We start from the raw sequence: 10,980 nt of genomic DNA, 5'->3' as shown, positions 1-10,980 counted from the left end.
AAATATCCACTGTGCAACACTGTATATTCTGTATATTTCAATGGAACCCAATAATTATTCATAAAACCCTCAGACTTTAGAGGCATCCTGGGAAGTATTGTCTATTGAGGGCTTGAGGGTTACCTTCAGTGGTGCACCTTATAAAGTAAGGGGCTCTGTAGGAGAGAAGCTGACCCCTCGAAAACGGAGAAAACTGATATGCAGTTTTGTTGATTTCTTTCTTAAATTGAGGCAGTGGTTGAGGAAATAGACTTTTATATAAAAAGGCATTAGCTAAAAGCTAATTGGGTGAAAGCTGAATGCTTCCAGTTCTTGTAAACGTCTACTGTGCACATTAAAGAATGAAATAAAGTGGGGACAAGATCTTTGATACCAAACTGCAGAAGCAGACTGTATAAGAAATGGTAACATGCAATGCAGAGACAAAAAACATTAAAAGCCTAGAGTCAGAGAAAAGGAGATGAAAGATTCAGAAAAGGTTATGTATTGATTTTGCTTCAGGCTGCCTGTAATATTTCTGAAAACAATACAGTACGCTATATAATTAGACTGCCTTTCTCTCCCAAACAAGGCAAATGTGTGTTTGGTATGGAAAACATAAGAGGAATGATTTTTCCTCTATTTTCCCCCAGTTAATCATTCTACTCCTCTAAAACTGTGGTATAGGGAACTTACACATTTGTGGTGTCACAGCAGGAGACAGGTATCCTACCTTGACCCCCTCAGCCTTCTGTTTTTTACTGTCTGTCCTTATCTTGCTCTTGGTGGCATTTCATTGATTTCAGTGAACATGGACACAGATCCTGCCTTTTGTATAAGGATTCTGTATCCAGAAAAATCCTGAGTTACAAAGAAAAGAGAAATATTTCCTGAATATAGAATGCTCAGGTGAGAATGGAAACGTTATTAAAAAAAAACAAACATAAAATAACTGGAAATCATAGTAAGACACATAGTAAGCCACAACCACTGCAAGACACGGAAGGCCAGGCTATTTGCACAAGAGCTTGCTTTGGCCTCCAGCTGCTGAATTTTGTCTGTCTCAGTGCTTAGCATGGCCTCCAGCACAAACCACAGCTACAGCCCCACAGTGCCGCAGGATAAAGGCCACCATTCTCCACATGCACTAAACGCAGCTGTTCTGCCTTTGATTCATAGCACAAGCCACCCTACTGGATCTTCCTCTCCTCTGTTCTTTGATCCTTTGGAAAGCTTGGGATATGACAACTGGTCGTGAAGCTGGTCAGCAGGCTGAATCCAGCACAGGAGAGTGGTGAATTAATGACTGCTTATTCCAATGATTCCTTTGTGGTTTACATGAAATTGAAATTGTGAATTTGAAATTGCAATCTGCTTCCTCTGGAAAAACACTGCAATTGATAGTAATTAGCAACCTCTTACAAACCATTGGCAGGCTGTCCTGAAACTAATCCTCACATTCCCTGAGCATTGCATTGCCTGAGGCAGCTGGGTCCCTTGTCACCATTTGATACATTCCTCAGGCCTGAGGCAAAGGGCTGGCTCCAAATACCTGTCCAGTAGGAAACTATGCTAAGTGACCTGATGGCTACGTGCCCAAAAGTCTCAGCCAGAAGCTGGGGAATTCTCCTAGTCAGCCCAGGGCTGGAGGGGGGGGTTGGGGTGAGCCTCCTGAACGTGGTCACTTAAACACAGCCTGTCTCTTGGCTGGTACCTCTACTAAGGATGTACCTTGGAACAGTTGCCATGCCACATCTTGTGAGAAGACTGTCTGCTTCATAGATGAGACTCAAGTACCCAGGGCCTTATGGCAGATAGGTATCACAATCACAGGTTTAGAAAAACCCTCCCAGAAACTATTATATATGGTACACAGAATGGACTGTTTTCTGGGAAATACTAACTGCAACAATGTGGTTTTATAGAAATGCAGAAGGAAATACAGAAGTACCAAAGCTGACTACATCAGATTTTTTGTTTGTTTGATGTATTCAAAATTGATTGGGCCAAAGGAACTCAACTGCTATTAAGTAACATTTCTTGCTCTGCAGAGAATCCTCAATATTGTGCTATTGTCGGTATCATTTATCTCACAAGTTCATGTATTTGTGAGCTTGTGTCACCAAATGTTAGCAAAAGTCTTGTACACATACAGCCTGATAAGCCTATGGCCTGGAAGTGCCAGCTCAAACCCCACCTTTCGACACAGCAACAGGTGTAACACAACAGTTTTCAGAGTGATTTGACACAGGCTTATTCATATTCTCAATTCCATGCTAGCAATGTTATTAATCCTAGAAACCCCACTGTGTCATGTTTTCTTTTCCAATCTGAATAACACAGCTAATGTCATTTCCTATTCACTAACAACTGGATGACTAAGAATCACGAGTCCAAGAAACTCTGAGCTCTAGGGTCTGTCACTTGGCAATTCAAGCACAAAACACTCAACATAAACACCCTGAATTTACTGCTTTTCACACCTTTTTTGAACCACTGGTGTCATAGGTCTTACAATCACTATCAGCAATCACTATGAGCATGGCCTGCTGCCTTCAAGGCATGGTAGCCTTAATGCTAGCATAAGTCAGAATTAGGTACACTAACTGCAGTAAATCAACAGCACTGAGCAATCCCATTTCATTAACATCAGCATCTCACCACCAGCTGCTTCTTGGAGACAGATGGCTGCAGCTGACTCCCAAAGCTTTGCTTTCTCTTGCCATCCACAATGGGTAGAAGCATTTGAGACAACAGTGACAGGGTAGTCTGAGTTTGTTTATACACTGAAAATGTCCTCTTCTGTCCTCTACCCTTCTTTTGCCATCTCTTTTTCTTAGTGAGGGAAAGGAAGAAAAAAACAAAAAGCCTTCATTTCAGGCCAAATAATGGAGTTCCAGTATCCAAGGCTGAAAAAATCTACATCTTACACTAGCATCATTAAAAGACCTACATTGGCTACTGTGTTCCCATAACAAAAAAACAAAACAAAACAAAAAAAATTTGAAAAAAAAGCCTATTCTGGAGGAAAAACATTCTACATAGTAGGTAGGAAATGCTTTTTTCTTCACACACACCCCACTCTTTTTTTTTTTTTTTCCCCTGTCTTAATTCAAATACCATTCTTAGGCAAAGAAATGAACTCAGAAAATAAACCTTCGGCATTGCCAATGATCAAACAGCCCCTGCTGATCCCTAGCTCCTGCACTGAGTTGTGCCAAAGGCACTTTTCTAAGGTCTTCTTGAAATTAAGAAAGCTTCTATGAAGACACTTAACAGCGAGTCCCATTCACTCGCCAAGACATATGGCATTTTAAATAGCAGTAACCTGCCTGAGCAGGACCCTCCATCATGCGGAGAAACAAGTAAGGTTTGCACAAACCCTCTGTAAGTCTTCTGCCTTGAGTGGAATGCTTTATCCAGCAGCCAAACAAGATTCCTAGACAGTGATTCAGTGCACAGCCTATCTGAGCTGGAGGAGTGCAGTGCCCTCCATAGCACTTTGCCATCAAACTTCAATTCTCTTAGTGGAACAGAAGCTCATAGAATCTGATACACCAACAAGAGCAACTTGCTCCAGACTGTTGCTCTTACTACACTACAGGAAGTGAAGGGAGGAAGGACCAGCCATCTGGGTTGATGCATTGGACATCAATAGTATTCTTTTCCATAACTCTGAAAGATGTGAAGCACAATGAGACTTTGTAGGGGCTGCTAAAATATCACTAATAATACTCCACAGCTAAATGAAGGCAACCATTGATAGGCTTGGGTAATAGAAGTTATTTTGTAAGCATTATTATAGATGTGTTTAAGAATCTAAAAGACATGTATGAATTAAGAAATGAAAGCAAACAGATATTACCTGTTTAGAGTGTATTTTTGGAAGCATGGCCATCCATACTTTTAAAGTAATTTAGAGCCAATTACTTTACACTGGATGTTAGCAGCAAAGGGGAACTGGCACACTAATGGGAGAGGGAGCAGGTTAACAGAACAAGTACTCACAAGGGAAGAAAACACAGTAAATCTTCCCTGACTCCAAGTATCAGCACTAACGATCACTTCATGCTACAGTGTCTGGCACTCAAGCTGATAACAATAGAGTTATTAAGATGATCCTTAAATGTTTGTGGACCAGTTGATTGCGTCATCTTAATTAGGCAAGAGCTGAATTCCCCTAATGTTGTGTTCAGCCCACTGAGGGACTACAAATTACACTGGGAAGGTTGCGGGTGCTCTGCTTGGAGGTAATGTGAGGGCACACGGAGATGGACCTGCAGCTCCATAGAGGGAAATATGCGTCTGTCCTGCCATGCATCTGGACAGTGCAGAGTATAGGGAACCTTGCCTTCTGCTGTCTAAATATTTACTGGGGCACGAACTACGAACAATTTTGGAGAGAGTTAGTTGATGTAAACCTGGCATAGATTCATGGATTTCCACAGCACTGGGTACTGACTTATGCTACAGGAGTCTGTGGCCTTTCAACTGTATACCAAGATAGTCAAGGGATTTCTTACCAGTCAGACTCCAGCAAATCTTGCAGGGGCATTTTCAGGTATTATTAGTCTCCTGGCTGCCCCTTCTTTCTTCTTGGGGTTACGGATCCTACAGGAGAGGCAGGAACAACATATGCCTGTGTCTTAACTGTGCCAAGGCACGGCCCAAACTTTCAAAGTCACTTCCAAAGGCTAAACTGTTCACTGCTAACTGCCTGTGGGGAATGAGGTGTGTCACAAAAGAAGGGCAAGGCACAAGGACAGCCATGGCTATGTCTTCAGCCACATCAGCAGAGTTCTTTAAAGGACATTTGCTAAGGTCTTCACTGCAACCAGATCTGTACGGTAAGGTAACAGAGGCACAGTGACTGCTTTCCCTTCCCCACACTTAGCACTCCTAAAGAGACAGCAGTACAAAGACATGTGACAGATCTTGAAAAGACTGAGTAGCAAACTGTTGATACAGCATGAGATGAAGCACTTCCCAGAGCTAGCAAATGCTTTGATGCACTGCTTCAGTTTGCATTTGAATGCTACACATACTAACAGCAAAACGTATGCTACAAGGTCAAAGGTGGAAATGACAGAATGAAAGAAGCCTGAGCAAACTTACTGCCTTCTCATACATTACACAGGTCACTCATATTACCTATATGTTCCATTGGTTTTAGCTTCTATGGCTTGCCCCTTCCCTTTTTCAAAGCACAGAAGAAGCAGGCCTCACTTAATGAGACATTATTCAAAACTGGCTCCCCCCCAACACCAACAAACTGTTTAAACCCTCATAGGCATTTTTGATGGTACTGACTTTTCAAGTGTCCAAGTTTATTTTTGCAACTTGCCTGCAAAGTGAAGCTAGAGGAATAAGTCTGATTCTGCCATCCTTGCTGAAGCTAGTAAGCAGCTTCCTTCATAATTACTGGCATTGTGCTTCAGAAAAATAGAAGAAAAATCAGGGCTGTTCCACGGTTGTTCTGTTTGTGCTTCCTTTAAATGCATGGACACCATGCACCAAAAAGATATTTGGGACTGTGATGCTCCTCATCTGGGATGATGTAGATTCTGATCACAGAAATATAACTGAACTTAGTAACAAATTCAAACAAGGAATCTGGATTGTCAGCTAGAGAAGGATGTCTCATTAAATCCAGATTTCAGATATGTAGTTCTGCCATTACCTTACATACAACTTCTAGTCCCATATATCCTCATACACAGCCTCTTTCAGCGATAATGCGCGGCACTCTTGGCTGGCAGAAATTGACACGTACAGAGGTAACCTAGAAAGCAGACAGAAGAAAGGATGAAATTGTGATATTATCCTGCTTAACAACTTCCTCTGTGCTACAGAGCAGGACATTTAATAATGCAGCTGTTTGCATGTACAGGACAAAAACTGTCATATATAATAGCTATGATAACTATTAACAAAAGCCATAGAGTCAGCAAGTAAGAGACAGTAGCCCCTAAAGGGAAAAGCATCCCTAACAACTCCCATCACAGCAACTCTTCCAATTGCATATGAAATTCTAGCTTTCAAATTTAATTTTCCTACTTTTTAATCAATGTAAAGGCTACTTTTGAGTAAGTCCTGATCAAAACGTTGGTGGTAGATCAGTAGGCTATTATTTGGTACTATTGTTATCACAAGCAGCTGTGACACAAAAATTTACAATGTCTGTAATTAGGAAGTGAAGATGGCATAAAGCCTTTACAATCAAAATGAAACCAAAATGCTCCTTTGCCTTCTTACTGGAGTAGGACACAAATGAACTGCAAAGGCTTTATAGCTACATGGGAAGATTTAATATTCTGTTTCCTCAGCTAACATTAAATTCTTAGAGTTTTCAGTAACATTAAAACATATTTTGGAGAAACAGTGTCTGACAAGGCACTGCTTTATACAGAGAGGATGCCCTAAGGGCACTTACTTGGTGGTGCTAACATTTGCTGCTGGGTTTTCCACTAAGCAGTTTGCTGAAGTGTTATGTGTGTTTTTGAAACCCACATTACATAGGCTTTCAAATTATGACCATGATGAATTTTATTTTTATTATGAAAAAAAACTTGTTAAAGAGTTGGATTTTTTTATTATTATTCCTTCTGGAAAAAAAAGCAAACTCTATAAATGTTACAGATCAGTATGTGTTCCAAAAAGTATATACCACATATGTCATTATCTCCTAGATGTGGGATACACTGAGTAGAATATTCAAGAAGGTACCTAAGACGCTATTTCTTTAGCTGCTGCTAAGTGGTAACACTGGGAGAAAAAGTTAGAAAATGCATAAATGTCAAAGAAGACAACATCTCATTTAAACTTCAGCATTTTTAGAGCAAAAATAGCTCTTTTTAAATGTGCCCCATTTATACATATATTAAAATTATTATTTAGCAATACAGCTTATATTCTACCAGACATCATTGTATATAACCTCAGTCAGGAAAAAGAAAAGGTTTAAGAATCCCCACGAGACAAACTAAATGGGAAAATATAAGAATGTGATTATAAACATGTGGCATTATTTCAAATACTGTCACCTACTGATAAACAGCCATTAGAATCACCTCTGGAAAAACTTTCTCTATTCCTTCCTTAACAATAAATAGGGTCTGAGCTGGAATCTGGCAGAGCAAAGATCAAGATCATTGAAACTCCATTTCTTTCCTCCTCTCATCTTTCCCCCGGCGCATTAAATGCTCAGAAGCTGCGTGAAGTGAGAAGGCTAGTCCAATGATCCATTTATCACCAAGCTGCTGCAACAGAAATAAGTCTGACTGCAGTCACCTGTGACAAATGTCCTCCCTAGCGATTAGGGAATTGTGTTCCATGTGCCCGAGTGATCTTTAAATTGTAGCAAAAAGCAAGCTGCTTGCAGCTGAAATAATCCCACCAGTGCAAGATATTTAACTGAGATACCTGAGTTAAGAGTTTGCTTGCTCCAAACTTCATCAGTAGTCATGAGACACACAGGGAGCATTTGGTGAAAATGAATCAGATAATTTCTGCAATTTTCATCACTGATGTGTTTTGAATATTTTAATTAATGCCAGCCTCATTTTCTCCACAGGTTGGTAGAAACAACGTCCTTTAACTTCACAGGACAAGGCCTAGGTTTTGGCTTGGAAAAAAACAAGCTTTGTGCTTCCTATATAGACCAAAAAGAGAGAATGGGCATGAATGAATCAATTTATCACAGCTGTCTACCTAAATGTATACAACTCTTCCCGTATGTTAATAGGGAACTTCTGGTTTCAATTCAACGAGGGCATTAAAACTGAAGACTAGATACTTAACGATTACGTACCCATCATTTAATGATAAAATGAAGCAGTACAGCTTCCTTGCTTCACCTCTCTGACTCTACTCCACTCCCCAATAGCATGGTGAGAATTTAATGTAAATATATATTTGCTTATTCCTACTTTCTTCGCTGTCTGACACTCTGTGGAGCTGTCTATCAACCCTCCTGCAGAAGCTTCTCCATATTAGTCAATTTCAACCAAGTTTGGTCAATGCAAAAAGATCCAGAAGATGCTACATCTATATAAAAAAAAAAACAAACAGACTGGTAGCCAAGCAGAAAAACTACTAGTATCCCTATTGAGGAAAATCTTTCACCATTAATGCAACCCTTCTTAGCTCTTGGAGCACTTCAACAGGCCAAGGGAGGAAGCTATTAATGCTGCCATCATCACATGTTCAGCATTATATAAGCCACCTACTTCAGACCAAGTTTGTCATATTGAGTTTGGCTGGGAGGGAGTTAATTTATTCCACAGCAGCCTGTATGGTGATTTGTTTTGCATTTGTGATTTAGTCAGCATTGCTAACAGGCAAGTGCTTTGGCTGTTGCTTCATACACTGAAGCTCTCTCTGCTTCTCTGTAGCCTGATGAGTGGGCCAGGGACAGGCAAGAGCTTGGGAAGGTACAGAGCTGGGGCAGCTGACCTGAAATGACCAGAGGGTTGTACCATAGTGAATAATGTCACGGGCAGCAACAAGAATTGGGTGGCTTTCTTTTTAAAGTAACTGTTGTTTGGAGACTGACTGGGCATCAGTCTGATTGCGGCTAGTAGTAAGTGATTAGTTTTCCATCACTATTTTCTTCCCAACCTGGCTCAGTGTGGGAGTGGGTGATCATTGGGGTAGGTACTGAGTTGCTGGCCAAAATCAACCCACTATATTCATCTACATCTACATGAGATAAATCAGTAGCACTATAGGCAACCCTTGAAGATAAGAACTTAAGAACTGAAACAAGTTTAGTAAACAAATAAGTTATCAACCTGGAGTTATTCAAACACATCAAGCTATCAAATTCACTGAAAATAGAAGCCTTACAGCACTGTAAGGTAGTTTAAAAAGAAAAAGCTTTTGTAGCACTTGGAGAAAACACTTATAACACTCAAAAACATGTTCAAGGATGATTACCAAAATGATGATTACCTATATTTGCTCAATGTGCAGTAACTGGCTTGTATCCTGTGATACACAGCAGTAAATAGCTACCACTGTATAAATGAAGAAAAAAAGCAAAATAAATAGTCATAAAGTGCAGATACCTGATAAACTGGAGGAGCTGATGAATCAGAGACAATAACTGCATAAGAAATACTTCTGGATTTCTCTCTGCAAGCAATTAAATAATCATGCAGCCCTCAAAGTTTGAGATTTCATTTGAGAGTAGGCCAAGTAGAGAACAAAGCTGGGTGAACAAATACGGAGGGACCTCATAAGATGCCCTTGGAAACATCAAAACCCACGTACCTCTTACACATGCTTTCTTCCTTAGTGGAACAAGGCAACAAGAAAACTCATTTTCCTTTGGATGAAACAGTGTTGCATAACAATAAATAGAAATAATTTATTAGAGACTTGGTAAAGCTTTGAATCATAAAAGGTTTTAGCAATGTAAATAAGTAAATAGCATTCACAAATAGCAAAATAATAGTGTGATGTATGTAGCGCTTACTGGAAATATAACAAAAGAGACACTGGATGTATTCATTACAGCGGGCTCTAGATTATGGATATCTTGTATTTCCTGAAGAAGCCAACACCGCTTTCAAGTTAATCAGGACCATATTTTTCCATAGAGCTCAGTATCCAGAAACAAAGCTTCAGTTTGCTTTGTATTTTTATTTACTCAATTCTGTCTAAAACTATACAAAAAGGAGGACTAAAAAATGAAGTGCCACTGATTGTTCTTAACTTGTACATAGTATATATTGCACAAAAAACGACCATTAGTCTCAGGAGGAGACATCCTACCACGCTACCTTGCTGCTAGCACTGTTTAGAAGCCCATGTTTGCTTTCTGTAAAACCCAACAAATTCAGTCTATAAAAATATCCTACACTGTTGTACTTCTGAATTAAACTAAAAATCTAAGTGACTGCAGCTTAGCTAGGAAATACCTTAGGGTTCACTAAGCACAGCCCAAATAATATTTTGGTATGGATCTGTAATCAGTTAAATCACTGCTAAAACTCACGATCTCAAATCATTTGATTTAAGCTTCATTAAATGACTAATTTTAACTTAAATATCACAGCCATTTTTGCCTTTGAGAAGTAATTTCTTTTTAAAGGACAAGCAAACCTGCCATTCATTGCAGCAGTGAGCATTTAAAATGTCAGTGTGGCTTACTGATGTGGTCAGTTTTTTTCCTGTTTTAACTCCATTAGCTCTGGAACACATAAATTAAGGCCAATCATTTATTTTATTTTATTTTTTTTAAACCATATTATGATCTCTTTACTTTGGAAAAGAGCAGTGCAGAGCTTTCCAGGTTTAACTTCAGGGATAAACAAGCTCAGTTGTCTGATCTTAACCAGGAGCATTTTACCATTCTGTATAAACAACAAGTATACAGAGAAGTTAGGCTGGTCTTTAGAGAGCACATAGCAGGAAAGATTATCACAGTCAGGAAAGATTATCACAGTCAAAAAAGTAATCAGGAATAAATGGAAAATGCTCACCAGTGCCATAGGCTTGCAAGAAAAACTCCAAGAGAAGGAATCTCCAGAAAAAAATCCATCTCCAGAAAAAAATCCTTCTCCAGTGGCAGTCAGCCCTTAAATGGGGTCTAGTAGAGGTGCAGCCAGGATCCACCCCTTCCAGTGACACAGCTCAATTGTCTTCACCTGTGCTCCCACAGCCGACTCAGTGCCCTCCTCAGGTGGTCAATCAGAGAATCAGGACGTGATTCAACAATTCCCATACACATTCATTACAAGAAAAAAAACAACCAAAAAACACCACCACCAATGTTGCATTGGTCCCACCAGATGGAATTTCTGAATAGTATTTCATTTTTTTTATTGCTCCTTTTTATTTTAGCAGTGTTTTTTTTAATCATCGCTTGAAATCCTCTTGAAGTTTTGAGGCTGGAGTAAAGAACAAAGTTGGCAGACTACAGAGATTACTGTTTATGAGGCAGACAATACAGCCACGTACCAACTGATTATACAGTGCTGCTTCAGCTGTACTTAA

General features: G+C 39.7%; 1 long non-coding RNA gene across 1 annotated transcript; it reads right to left on the bottom strand.

Annotated features, from left to right (window-relative positions):
- Positions 1–4,144: 4,144 nt before the first annotated feature.
- Positions 4,145–9,029, bottom strand: LOC107311518 (uncharacterized). The gene is made up of 3 exons (XR_014943967.1): positions 8,932–9,029; positions 7,402–7,630; positions 4,145–5,761 (listed from the first exon to the last, which is right to left on the bottom strand). It is a non-coding gene; the product is annotated as an uncharacterized LOC107311518 (long non-coding RNA).
- Between the last annotated feature and the right edge of the window lie 1,951 nt (positions 9,030–10,980).

This window comes from Coturnix japonica, chromosome 3 (genome assembly GCF_054131305.1).
Source record: "Coturnix japonica strain WE chromosome 3, WE-NBRP24, whole genome shotgun sequence".
NCBI classification, from domain to species: domain Eukaryota; kingdom Metazoa; phylum Chordata; class Aves; order Galliformes; family Phasianidae; genus Coturnix; species Coturnix japonica.
The sequence above is the reverse complement of the archived record's forward strand: the minus strand, read 5'-3'. Positions and strand labels throughout refer to the sequence as shown.